General features: G+C 37.6%; 1 pseudogene; it reads left to right on the top strand.

Annotated features, from left to right (window-relative positions):
- The first annotated feature begins 1,695 nt into the window (after nucleotides 1-1,695).
- Nucleotides 1,696-11,953, top strand: part of LOC105508331 — a 56,101-nt pseudogene continuing 45,843 nt past the window's right edge.

Raw genomic sequence — 11,953 nt, 5'->3', positions numbered from 1 at the left:
TTTAAAAGCCCATGTGCCCGTAACAAGGAATGAAGTACTGCATATATGCTACTGCGTGGATGAATCTCAAAAACGCCATGCTAAGTGAAAGAAGTCAGGCACAAAAGTCCACATATTAAATGATTCCATTTATATGAAAGGTCCAGAAAATGTAAATCTACAGAGACAGATCATAGGTTAATAGTTTTCTAGAGCTAGGGGTGGGAATGGGGAATGATGGCAAACAGCAAGTTTTCTTTTTGGGATGATGGAAATTATTTAAAATAAGATCGTGGTGATGATGGTTGCACAACTAATACAAATAATCATTTAACTGTTCACTTAAAATGGGTGAATTTTATGGTAGTAAATTATGCCTCAATAAAACTTTCAATAAATACATGTGTCCTCATTTCCCTCAATTTGATAGTCCTGGTGGGAAAAGCGGGGGATGTGTATTCTGAAAGAATTTCCTTCAGTTCTTATACATGCCTTCTCTGCCCCCATTTAAGAAACACTGATACAAGCCCTTGTTCCTCAAAGAGTGGTCCATGGGCCAGGAGCATTAGCCATCCCCTGGGAACTTACTGGAAATCCAGACTCCGCAGCCCCAGTGCAGAACCATGATTTGTGGCTTGAAGTTAGTGAGCACATTCAAGTTTTGGAAGCACTGCTCTAGAACCTTCTGCAAACAATGACAGACCAGCTTTCCCAAGGTCTTTGCTCTTGTCAGGCCCTCATTCTGTAAGAATCCAACGTTTGACAGGAAGAGTCCCTTCTCTGAGAACACGCTTGCCTTCCTGAAACCAGATAATAGGGGAAAAAATTTTTTTAAAAAGCTTCTTTTCAAATTAAGGTCATTAGTTATTTGTTATAAGCAACACTAATCAGTGTTGACTGTGTAACTCAAAGCCTTGCCCAAATGTTTATGTGTGGCTGAAACCAAGAGCGAAATACCAGACATTTAAGGAGTGCAGCCCTCACCCTACTTTCTAGATGGACATTGAAGAATCCAAATCCAAAATTCCATTTACTGTAGCTGAGAGGCTGCAATCTGTCCTTTTGGTAAGCTGCCCTCACTACTATTTCTTTCAGTAATCACACAGCACAAATATCAGATGGTTGGCATTGTGCACTGGAAAATAACCTAGACATGAGCAACACTGCCATATTCTGATGCTTCAAAGTGAATAATACAGCAGACGCCTTGTTTCTAATAGGTCTAATTCTGACCTGGTGGACAAACAGAAATTGTATTTTAAAAGCTGCTCTGGGAACTCTTAATTGCCAAAGCTAATGACTGTCCCATCCCCAGAAGATACTGGCACTGAACAGTAACCTCAAATACCTACATAACAGAGACTTTTCTTTGCAATTTTTACTCTAAAACTGTAAACAGTGACTAAGCTGTTTGTATTGGAAGTGTTATTCACTGTATCATTGAAATTACCCTGTCCAGAAGGAAAAGGTCAGAGGCTTGTGGATTCCTCTAATTGGCCCAGAGATCGAGTTCATGTTACCACTGTCAGGACCAGGTACACCTGGAGCAGTCCCCTCAACCAGACATGAAGGTGTGGGGCAGGGGCACATCGGCACCAATTGGCAATTAATGGCAGCATTTGGCAGGTCATGAGGCCCTCCTCTGAGATACTCGGAAAAGAAATGAAGTGCTTAACATTTTGTATTTTGAGGAGAGATCATAAATTAAAAGTCAGTATGATGGAGGAAGAAAAGGAGCCTTCCTGGGGCAAGTAGGTGCTAATTATATTTGGAGACCTGGAGAGAAAACAAATTGCATTTGGCAGCATGAAAATAAATGATTATGTGTGTCAGGGTTAAAGAAAAATCTCTTCTGTTTGAAGTGGGGAGTTGCTTTGGAACCTAAAGGGGGTTACTGCCTAGATAGAAGATAGGGGAGAGGAACGTTATGAACTTATGGAGAATGAATGTAGTATGTTTGATCCTAGTTGAAGTATAGTTTATGTTAGAAATAATGAGAGAGGCCAGGCGTGGTGGCTCATGCCTGTAATCCCAGCATTTTGGGAGGCCAAGGCAGGTGGATTGCCTGAGCTCAGAAGTTCGAGACCAGCCTGACCAAAATGGCAAAACCCCGCCTACCAAAAATACAAAAATAAGGCAGGTGTGGTAGTGGGCACCTGTAGGCCCAGCTACTGAGGAGGCTGAGGCAAGAGAATCGCTTGAACCCAGGAGGCAGAGGTTTCAGTGAGCCAAGATTGCGCCACTGCCCTTCAGCCTGGGAAATAGAGTGAGATCCTGTCTCAAACAAAAAGAAAAGAAATAATGACAGTCTCTGAGCAAAGTGGGACCAGACTGAGCAGTTTGGTTTTTTTATCTTCTGAGTATAATGACGTGAAAAGTTTTATCTTGCAGTTCAACTTCACTCAGCTGCCTTGAGTTGGCTGCCTGGAACACCGTGTCAAAGATTCTGAGGCCGTGTTTGCACTTTTCAGAAAAGATTAACAATATCTACCCTGGGAACTGGATGGCGTCTGCATGCTTCACGTCTTCTGACTTAGGGTTATCGTAGAGAAGAGCCACTAGGAGTTCAAAAGCAAACTAACTCTATTAAACATAGAAATAGTGTTGAAACCTATGTGCCTACTACAAGAGATACAATTTCCTCCTAAATTTTTACATTTCAAAACTTGTGCTAAAAAACAGATGCAATAAGAATTGTATCTTGAATTTAACTTGTTTATTGATTCATTCAAGTATTTTTGTGTGCCTACTAGAAGGGTAGCACCAGGGATAAATGATAGGCATGACAAATTGCTTCTGAGCTCCAAGAATTCACAGTCTAGTACAGGAGACAGGCAAGTAAACAAACCACAAGAGCTGCAGAGCTCTTGAGCATACAGTTGAGGATACTGGGGTAGGTGAAAAATGGCCCCCCAAGATATCTACATCCCAATCCTTAGAATCTGTGAATGTTCCCCTATATGGCAAAAAAGAGTCTTTGTGGGTGTGATTAAGTTAAGGATCTTGAGATGGGAGATTATCTTGGATTATCAGGGTAGGCCCTCAATACAATCACATATGTCCTTATAAAAGGGAGGCAAGGGTTTGACACAGACAGAAGATGATAAGGCAATGTGAACACTGGGGCAGAGAATGGAGTGATGCAACCACAAACCATAAACCATGGAATTCTGGCAACCACCAGAAACTGGAAGCTGGAAGAGGCAAGGAACAAATTCCCCCTTAGAGTCTCTGGAGGGACCACAGTCTTGCCAATATGTGATTTCAGTCCAGTAATACTGAGTTCAGATTTCCAGCCTCTAGCAGTGTTACAGAATACATTTGTGTTACTTGAATCCATAATATTTGCAATAATTTGTTACAACAACCATCAGAAACTAATACAGATGCTCTTGAGAGCTCATGGAAAAGTGGCTCATAATCAGGGTTCCTGGGTCAAGTCTGGGAAATGATTCCGGCTAATTTAGACAAAAAGACTCTCTGGAAGACTATGGGGGGAGGGACTTCAATATGTGGTTCATGGATCTAGAAGGGCTGGAAGAGCAAGCTCAGAAGGTGAGAGTGTTATCAGGAAACTTTCTGAGACACATGGCACCAAAATATGTTAACGGCAGTAGTTATCCATACAGGTCCGCAGCAACCTCAATTCTTGCCTCCTCAGAAGAAAGAATTTGAGGGGTATAAAGCAGAAAGAGAGACCAAGGCAAGTTTTAGAGCAGGAGTTAGTTTATTAAAACTAATTTAACTTATTAGAGCAGTAATGAAAGGAAGGAAAGCACACTTGGAAGACGGTCAAGTGGGCAACTTGAGAGACCAAGTGCATGGCTTTACTGCTTGACTTGGGGTTTTATATGTGGACATACTTCCAGGGTCTTCCATTATTTCTCCTCACTCCTGAGATCTTATTGGGAAGCCACTGATCACCAGTTTCAGGTGTCTTTTATCTATTAGGAGACTGCCTTTCCCTGGTGCCGGCTGTGACCAATTATTACTTTAGAGGGACAGCTAACAACCACCTGCCTATCACTGATGGTTGCCCAATACTCCTTGTGTGTGTTCGGGAAGCCCTCTCCTGCCCTGCTTATACCTGACTAGCTGCTACTATACCAGGAAGACCTCAACAGGCTCCAAACACCAAATGGAAAGAACAATTCTTCCATGAGGCAGTTATCCCTGCCCCTGGTAACAGGAAATGAATTCTGGCCATCTCTTTTATCTTTGTTTCACTCACTTGTGATCCAAAATTCCGAAAAGTAGGGTCAGATTGGGTGAGACCTAGATTGTTAGGGGTTGGGAGGGAAAGAATGTCCCCCTCTACAGTTTCCTCAGTGGTACAAGGAGTAAAGGATCCCACAAATACTATTATAAGACAATTCTTCCCCAAACTTGGTAGGGTTTTAGATGTTAACAACAAGAAATAACAATAATATAACCAGAAATAACAAATATCCATACCGGAAGACACCTAATTCTTTTGGGGTGGCTTTTGGAAAAAATTGATATGTAAACTGGAACCTTAAAAAAAACAGTGGAAGTCAGCTGTGAGTGTTTTAGGGTTGAATTATTTCACATGCCTGCACCCAAATAAAGCCCTGATATGTTAATATCTCAGCCGACTGACCCGCTCATCAGCCCAACTCCCATTTTCATGTCTTATTGTTTTACTCCTGACCACAAAGTGTGAAATCATCCAAAGAGACTTGACAAGGAAAAATAAGAATATGGGGTTGAAACCAAAAGATATCACATATGGGCCCTTGTGGACCTCACTGTTCCTATGTCCTCAGGGCTTCAACTGGGAATCCCCCATAATCAAGGGCACTGAGAGCAAAAGTGCCATTGTTGTAATTAATGAAATGTGTATTATATTGCTTAGCAACCCCGTTCTGTTTGTGTGACTAACCCCTTGCCTGAACACATAAGAGTATAACTTTGGCTCGCTGGAGAATATAACTGAGTCACAACTCTACTTTTATAAGATCAGGGAAGAATAAAACTTTATTTACCTACCTGGTTGCCTGCAGTTCCTAAAATGAAGCAGAGCTCTAAGACCGTCAGGTGAGATGACTCAGAAGACTAAAGGAGGATAATGAGGATTAATGGGAACAGCAAGTTTCATGAATAGGCTGAAAATAAATTCTATTATTATTCTTCCAATGAAGTGGAAAGATCCAGTCTAAGGGGTCTTTGTCAGCCTGGGCATCAGTATATAGTCCAAGATGGTCAGTAAAGTCAGTAGGATTAATGTTAGACACAGTCAATCCCTTGCCATTGTTCTTAAATTGAGCCTTTATGTCTAGAAATTTCCTGGGAAGAATGGAATGCTTATGCTGTATGGATGAGATTAAAAGCAAATTTACTAAACATTTAGCTAAAGCGTACCCAACTATTTACAGATAGCCTATGTTATTATGGATATAAATGAGTCTATAAGCAAGCGATTCCCATTTAGGCCACTGGAATCCACCATGGCTTCATAACTTCCCCTGACAGGCTGTTCCTCAGAGTCGTGGTCTGTCTCTTCTTTGCCCTAACATTTCCTTGTCCCACCTCCAGGGGAAGCACAATCAAGTAAAGGGGTCAAACAACCTGTCACTTGGCAGTTGTGTGCCATTAGCAACTCTCAGAGTCCAAGATTCCTGATCTGTAATTTGCACAAAATAATGGTACTTCAGAGGGTTGTTCTTGAAATTTATCAGATACTGTGAGACACTATCACTGCCTGGCACATAAGAAACACTCAGTCAATAGTAACTACTTTGCATTGGGTTGGAATCCCAGCTAGACCACTTATCAGCTGTTGACTTTGTACAAACTAATTTACGTATCCGAGCTTCCATTTTCTTCTATGTATAACAGTGATAACAATGCCTATCTTATGAGAAATTCTTGAGGGTATTAAATAATATATAGAAATTAATATGACACAGAATGGGTATTCAATTAGTAGTCATTAACTAGTGGGAACAACTTTATTGTTTCTACCCATTGTCTCTCTTAGGTGGGTTAAGCTAATGGTTGGATAATTAGGGATATCTGGTTCTTTCCTCCTAAAAAGACGAATTTCTCTAAGTTACTATGATTTTTAAAAATAAGGAGAGAGAGATAATCTCTTCTACAGCTTGATGTACCTTGTGCCTATGACAAAACAGATGCAAAACAAAATTGAATTTTTAAAAATGTCTCCTCTGTCCCTGATTTCTTGCCCTGCACCAGCTCCCAACAGCTTCCTACTCCACCTCATATTGTTTCTTGAAAATCTTTTCTTTTTTATTTTAAATTTTAGTTTTTGTGGGTACATAGTAGGTATATATATTGATGGGGTACCTGAGATATTTTCATGCAGGCGTAATAATCACATCATGGTAAACGGGGTATCCATCCGTTCAAGCATTTATCCTTTGTATTACAAACAATCTAGTTATTTTTCTTAGTTATTTTTAAATGTACAATTAAGTCATTATTTACTATAATTACCCTGTTGTGTTATCAAATACTAGGTCTTATTAATTTTTTTCCATTTTTTTGTACCCCTTAACCATACTCGCTTCCTCCTGATGCCCCACTACTCTTCCCTGCCTCTAGTAACCATCCTTCTACTTTCTATCTCCATGAGTCCAGTTGTTTTAATTCTCAGCTCTCACACAAAGTGAGAACATACAAACTTTGTCTTTTTGTGTCTGGCTACTTTCACTTAATGACCTACAGTTCCACCCATGTTGTTGCAAATGATTGGACCTCATTCTTTTTTATGGCTAAATAGTACTCCATTGTGTATAAGTACCACATTTTCTTTAACCATTCATCTGTTGATGGACACTTAGATCACTTCCAAATCCTGGCTACTGTGAATAGTACTGCATTAAACGTGAAAGTGGAGATAGCTCTTTGATATCCTGATTTCCTTTCTTTTGGGTATATACCTAGCAGTGGGACTGCTGGATTGTACAGTTTATCATATAGCTTTTTGAGGAGTTTCCATAGTAGTTGTACTATAATTCTCCATAGTAGTTGTACTAATTTCCATTCCACCAACAGTATACAAGGGCTCCATTTTCTCCACATCCTTGTCAGCATTTGTTATTGCCCATTTGTTGGATAAAAGCCATTTTAACTGGGGTGAGATGATATCTTATTGTAGTTTTGATTTGCATTTCTCTGATGATCAATGATGTTGAGAACCTTTTCATACACCTATTTGCCATTTGTATATCTTCTTTTGAAAAATGTCTAATCATATCTTTTGCCCATTTTTAAATTAGATTATTAGAATTTTTTTCCTGTATGACTGTTTGAGCTCCTTATTTTGCTGGTTTTTAATCCCTTATTAGATAGTTTGAAATATTTTCCCCCATTCTGTGTGTTGTCTCTTCACTTTGTTGATTGTTTCCTTTGCTGTGCAGAAGTTTTTTGACTTGATGTGATCCCATTTGTCCATTTTTGCTTTGGTTGCCTGTGCTTATGGGGTATTACTCAAGAAATCTTTGTCCACTTCAACATCCTAGAGAGTTTCCTCAATGTTTCCTTTGAGGAGTTTCATAGTTTGAAGTCTTAGATTTTGGTCTTTAATCTACTTACATTTGATTTTTTTATATGGCAAGAGAAAGGGGTCTAGTTTCATTCTTTTGCATAAGGATATCCAGGTTTTCCAGCACCATTTATTGAAGAGACTGTCCTTTTCCGCACTGTATGTTCTTGGCACTTTTGCAAAAAATGAGTTCACCGTAGATGTATGGATTTGATTCCGGCTTCTCTCTTCTGTTCTATTGGCTATGTGTCTGTTTTTATGCCAGTACTATGCTCTTTTGGTTACTATAGCTCTGTAGTATAATTTGAATTCAGGTAACGTGACTCCTCCAGTCTTTTTCTTTTTGCTCAGGATAGTTTTGGCTATTTTGCCCAGGATAGTTTTGGCTATTTGGGTCTTTTATAGTTCCAAATAAATTTTAGGATTTTTTTCCATTTCTGTGAAGAATGTCATTTTTATTTTGATAAGGATTACATTGAATCTGCACATTGCTTTAGATAGTATGGACATTTTAACAATATTGACTCAATCCAGAACATGAAATACCTTTACATATATTGGGGTCTGCTTCAATTTCTTTCATCAGTGTGTTATAGTTTTCATCGCACAGGTATTTCGCTTCTTCAGTTAATTCCTAGTATTTTATTTGTAGCTATTGTAAACAAGATTACTTTCTTGATTTCTTTTACAGATTGTTCTCTGTTTGCATATAGAAATGCTACTGATTTTTGTATGTTGAGTTTGTATCCTCCAACTTTACTGAATATTTTTTATCAGTCCTAATCATTTTTTCGAGGAGGCTTAGGTTTTTAAAACTATAAGATCATATCATGTACAAACAAGGATAATTTGACTGCTTCCTTTCCATTTTGAATGCTTTTGTTTCTTTCTCTTGTCTGATTGCTCTAGCTAGGACTTCCAGTACTATGTTGAATACCAGTGATGAAAGTAGGCATCCTTGTTGTGTTCCTGGTCTTAGAGGAAAGGCTTTCAGTTTTTCCCCATTCTGTATGATACTAATTGTGGGTTTGTTATATACGGCTTTTATTGTTTGAAGTATATTCCTTCTATACCCAGTTTTATTAGGAATTTTTAATCATGAAGGGATATTGAATTTTATCAAATGCTTTTTCAGCATCAATTGAATGATCATATGGTTTTTGTCCTACAATTATGTTGACATGATGTATCACATTGATTAATTTGTGTATGCTGAGCCATCCTTGCCTCCCTGGATAAATTCCATTTGGTCATGATGAATATTCTTTTTAATGTGTTGTTGAATTTGGTTTGCTAGTATTTATTGAAGATTTTTGAACCAATGTTCATCAGGGTTATTGGCCCGAGGCCTTCTTTTTCTTTTTCTTCTTCTCCTTCTCCTTCTCTTGTCCTTCCTCTTCTCCTCCTTCTCCTTTTTAATGAGTCTTTGTCTGGTTTAGGTATCAGGGTAAACACAGTCCTCAAACGATGAGTTTGGAAGTATTCCCTTCTCTATTTTTTGGAATAGTTTGAGTAGGATTGTTATTAGTTCTTGTTTAAATGTTTGGTAAAATTCAGCAGTGAAGTCATTGAATCCTGGATTTTTCATTGCTGGGAGGCTTTTATTATGGCTTCAATCTAATAACTTGTTATTGGTCTGTTCAGGTTTTGGATTTCTCCATGGTTCAATCTTGGTAGGTTGTATGTGTCTAGGAATTTATATCTTCTAGGTTTACCTGTTTATTGGCATATAGTTGCTCATAGTAGCCTATAATGATCCTTTGAATTTCTGTAATATTGGTTGTAATATCTCCTTTTTCATCTTCTCATTTATTTACTTTTATCTTTTCTCTCTTTTCCTAGTCTTGCCGAAGGTTTGTCATTTTGTTTACCTTTTCAAAAAACCAACTTGTAGTTTCATTTATCTTTTGTATTGTTTTCTTCATTTCAATTTCATTTATATCTGCTCTGATCTTTATCCTTTCTTTTCTTCTACTAACTTTGGGTTTGGTTTGCTCTTGCTTTTCTAGTTCTTAAAATGCATCATTAGGTTATTTATTTGAAGTTTCTGTCTTTTTGGATATATAGGTGCTTATAGCTATAAACTTTCCTCTTTTGCTGTATCCCATAGGTTTTGGTATGTTGTGTTTCCATTATCATTTGTTTCAAGAAATTTGGTAATTTATTTCTCTATTTCTTTATTGACCACTGGTCATTCAGGAGCATATTGTTTAACTTACATGTGTTTGTATAGTTTCCAAAATTCCTCGTTATTGATTCCTAATTTTATTCCATTGTGATCTGAGAAGATACCTGAATTTAAGATAATTTCAAATTTTTTTGAATTTTTTAAAGACTTGTTTTGTGGCCTAATGTATGGTCAATCCTTGAGAGTAATCTATGTGCTGAGGAGAAGAATGTGTATTCTGAAGCTGTCAGATGAAGTGTTCTGTAAATATCTGTTACTTCCATTTAGCCTATAGTGCAGGTTAAGTCTTATTTTTTTTTCCTCTTGATTTTCTCTTTGAATGATCTGTCCATTGCTGAAAGTGGAGCACTGAAGTCTCCAGCTATTTTTATAGTGGGGGCTATCTCTCTTTTTAGCCCTAATAATATTCATTTTATATATCTTGGTGCTCTAGTGTTGGGTGCATATATATTTATAATTGTTGTATCCTCTTGCCACACTGACCCCTTTATCATTATATAATGACCTTTCTCTTTTTATAGCTTCTGCCTTGAAATCTATTTTGTCTGATATAAGTGTAGCCACTCTTTTTTTTTTTTTTTTTGGTATTCATTGGCATGGAATATCTTTTTCCATCCCTTTACTTTCAGGCTATGTGTTTTCTATAGATGAAGTGTGTTTCTGTAGGCAACCGATCAGTGGGTCTTTTTAATCCATTCAGCCACTCTACATCTTTTGATTGGAAAGTTTAGTATATTTACATTAAATGCTATTAGTAAGGACTTACTCCTGCCATTTTGTTGTTTGTTTTCTGATTGTTTTGTGGTCTGCTCTTCCTTCTTTCCTTCATTTCTGTCTTCCTTTTAGTGAAAGTGATTTCCTCTGGTAATACGTTTTAATTTCTTGCTTTTTATTTTTGTGTATCTGTGTATATCTTTTTGGTTTGAGGTTATCAAGAACCTTGCAAATAATATCTTATAACCCATAATTTTAAACTGATGATAACTTGCCACTGGTTACATAAACTACAACAAGCAAAGAGAAAACTAAGAAAAACTGTACACTTTAACTTTGTCCCAAGCTTATTAACTTTTTATTTTTCTATTTATATCTTATTGTACTGTGTCTTGAAAAGTTGTTGTAGTTTTTATTTTTGATCTGTTCATTATTTAGTCTTTCTACTCAAGATATGAGTAGTTTATGCACAACAATTGTAGTCTTATAATATTCTGTAGTTTTCTGTGTTCTTACCATTACCAGTGAGTTCTGCACCTCCAGATGATTTCTTATTGCTCATTAACATCCTTTCCTTTCAGATTGAAGAACACTTCATCCGATAGCTGCAGAATACACATTCTTCCCCTCAGTACATGGATTACTCTCAAGGACTGACCATATGTTAGGCCACAAAACAAGTCTTAAAAATTTTTTTAAAAATTGAAATTATCTTAAATTCAGGTATCTTCTCAGATCACAATGGAATAAAATTAGAAATCAATAACAAGAGGAATTTTGGAAACTACACAACACATGTAAGTTAAACAATATGCTCCTGAATGACCAGTGGTCAATGAAGAAATGCGTTCTTGCAGGATACATGTGGTGTTGGTGAAATCCTTCAGCTTTTGTTCATCTGGGAAAGTATGTCTCATTGATGATTGAAGGATATTTTCACTAAATATACTAATCTAGAATAAAAGGTTTTTTTTTTTCTTTTCGCACTTTAGATATGTCATGCCACTCTCTCCTGGCCTTAAGGTTTCCACTGAGAAGTCTGCTGCTGCCAGACTTACTGGAGCGCCATTGTATGTTATTTGTTTCTTTTTTTCTTTTTTTATTATACTTTAAGTTATAGGGTACATGTGCACAACGTGCAGGTTTGTTATATATGTATACATGTGCCATGTTGGTGTGCTGCACCCATTAACTTGTCATTTACATTAGGTATATCTCCTAATGCTATACCTCCTCCCTTCCCCCACCTCATGACAGACCCTAGTGTGTGATGTTTCCCTTCCTGTGTCCAAGTGTTCTCATTGTTCAATTCCCTGTGAGTGAGAACATGCGGTGTTTGGTTTTCTGTCCCTGCGATAGTTTGCTCAGAATGATGGTTTCCAGCTTCATCCATGTACCTACAAAGGAAATGAACTCATCCTTTTTTATGGCTGTATAATATTCCATTGTGTATATGTGCCACATTTTCTTAATCCAGTCTATCATTGATGGACATTTGGGTTGGTTCCAAGTCTTTGCTATTGTGAATAGTGCCACAATAAACA

The sequence above is a fragment of the Colobus angolensis genome, unplaced genomic scaffold, assembly GCF_000951035.1.
Source record: "Colobus angolensis palliatus isolate OR3802 unplaced genomic scaffold, Cang.pa_1.0 Scaffold16, whole genome shotgun sequence".
NCBI classification, from domain to species: Eukaryota; Metazoa; Chordata; class Mammalia; order Primates; family Cercopithecidae; genus Colobus; species Colobus angolensis.
This window is presented reverse-complemented; position numbering and strand designations above follow the sequence as displayed.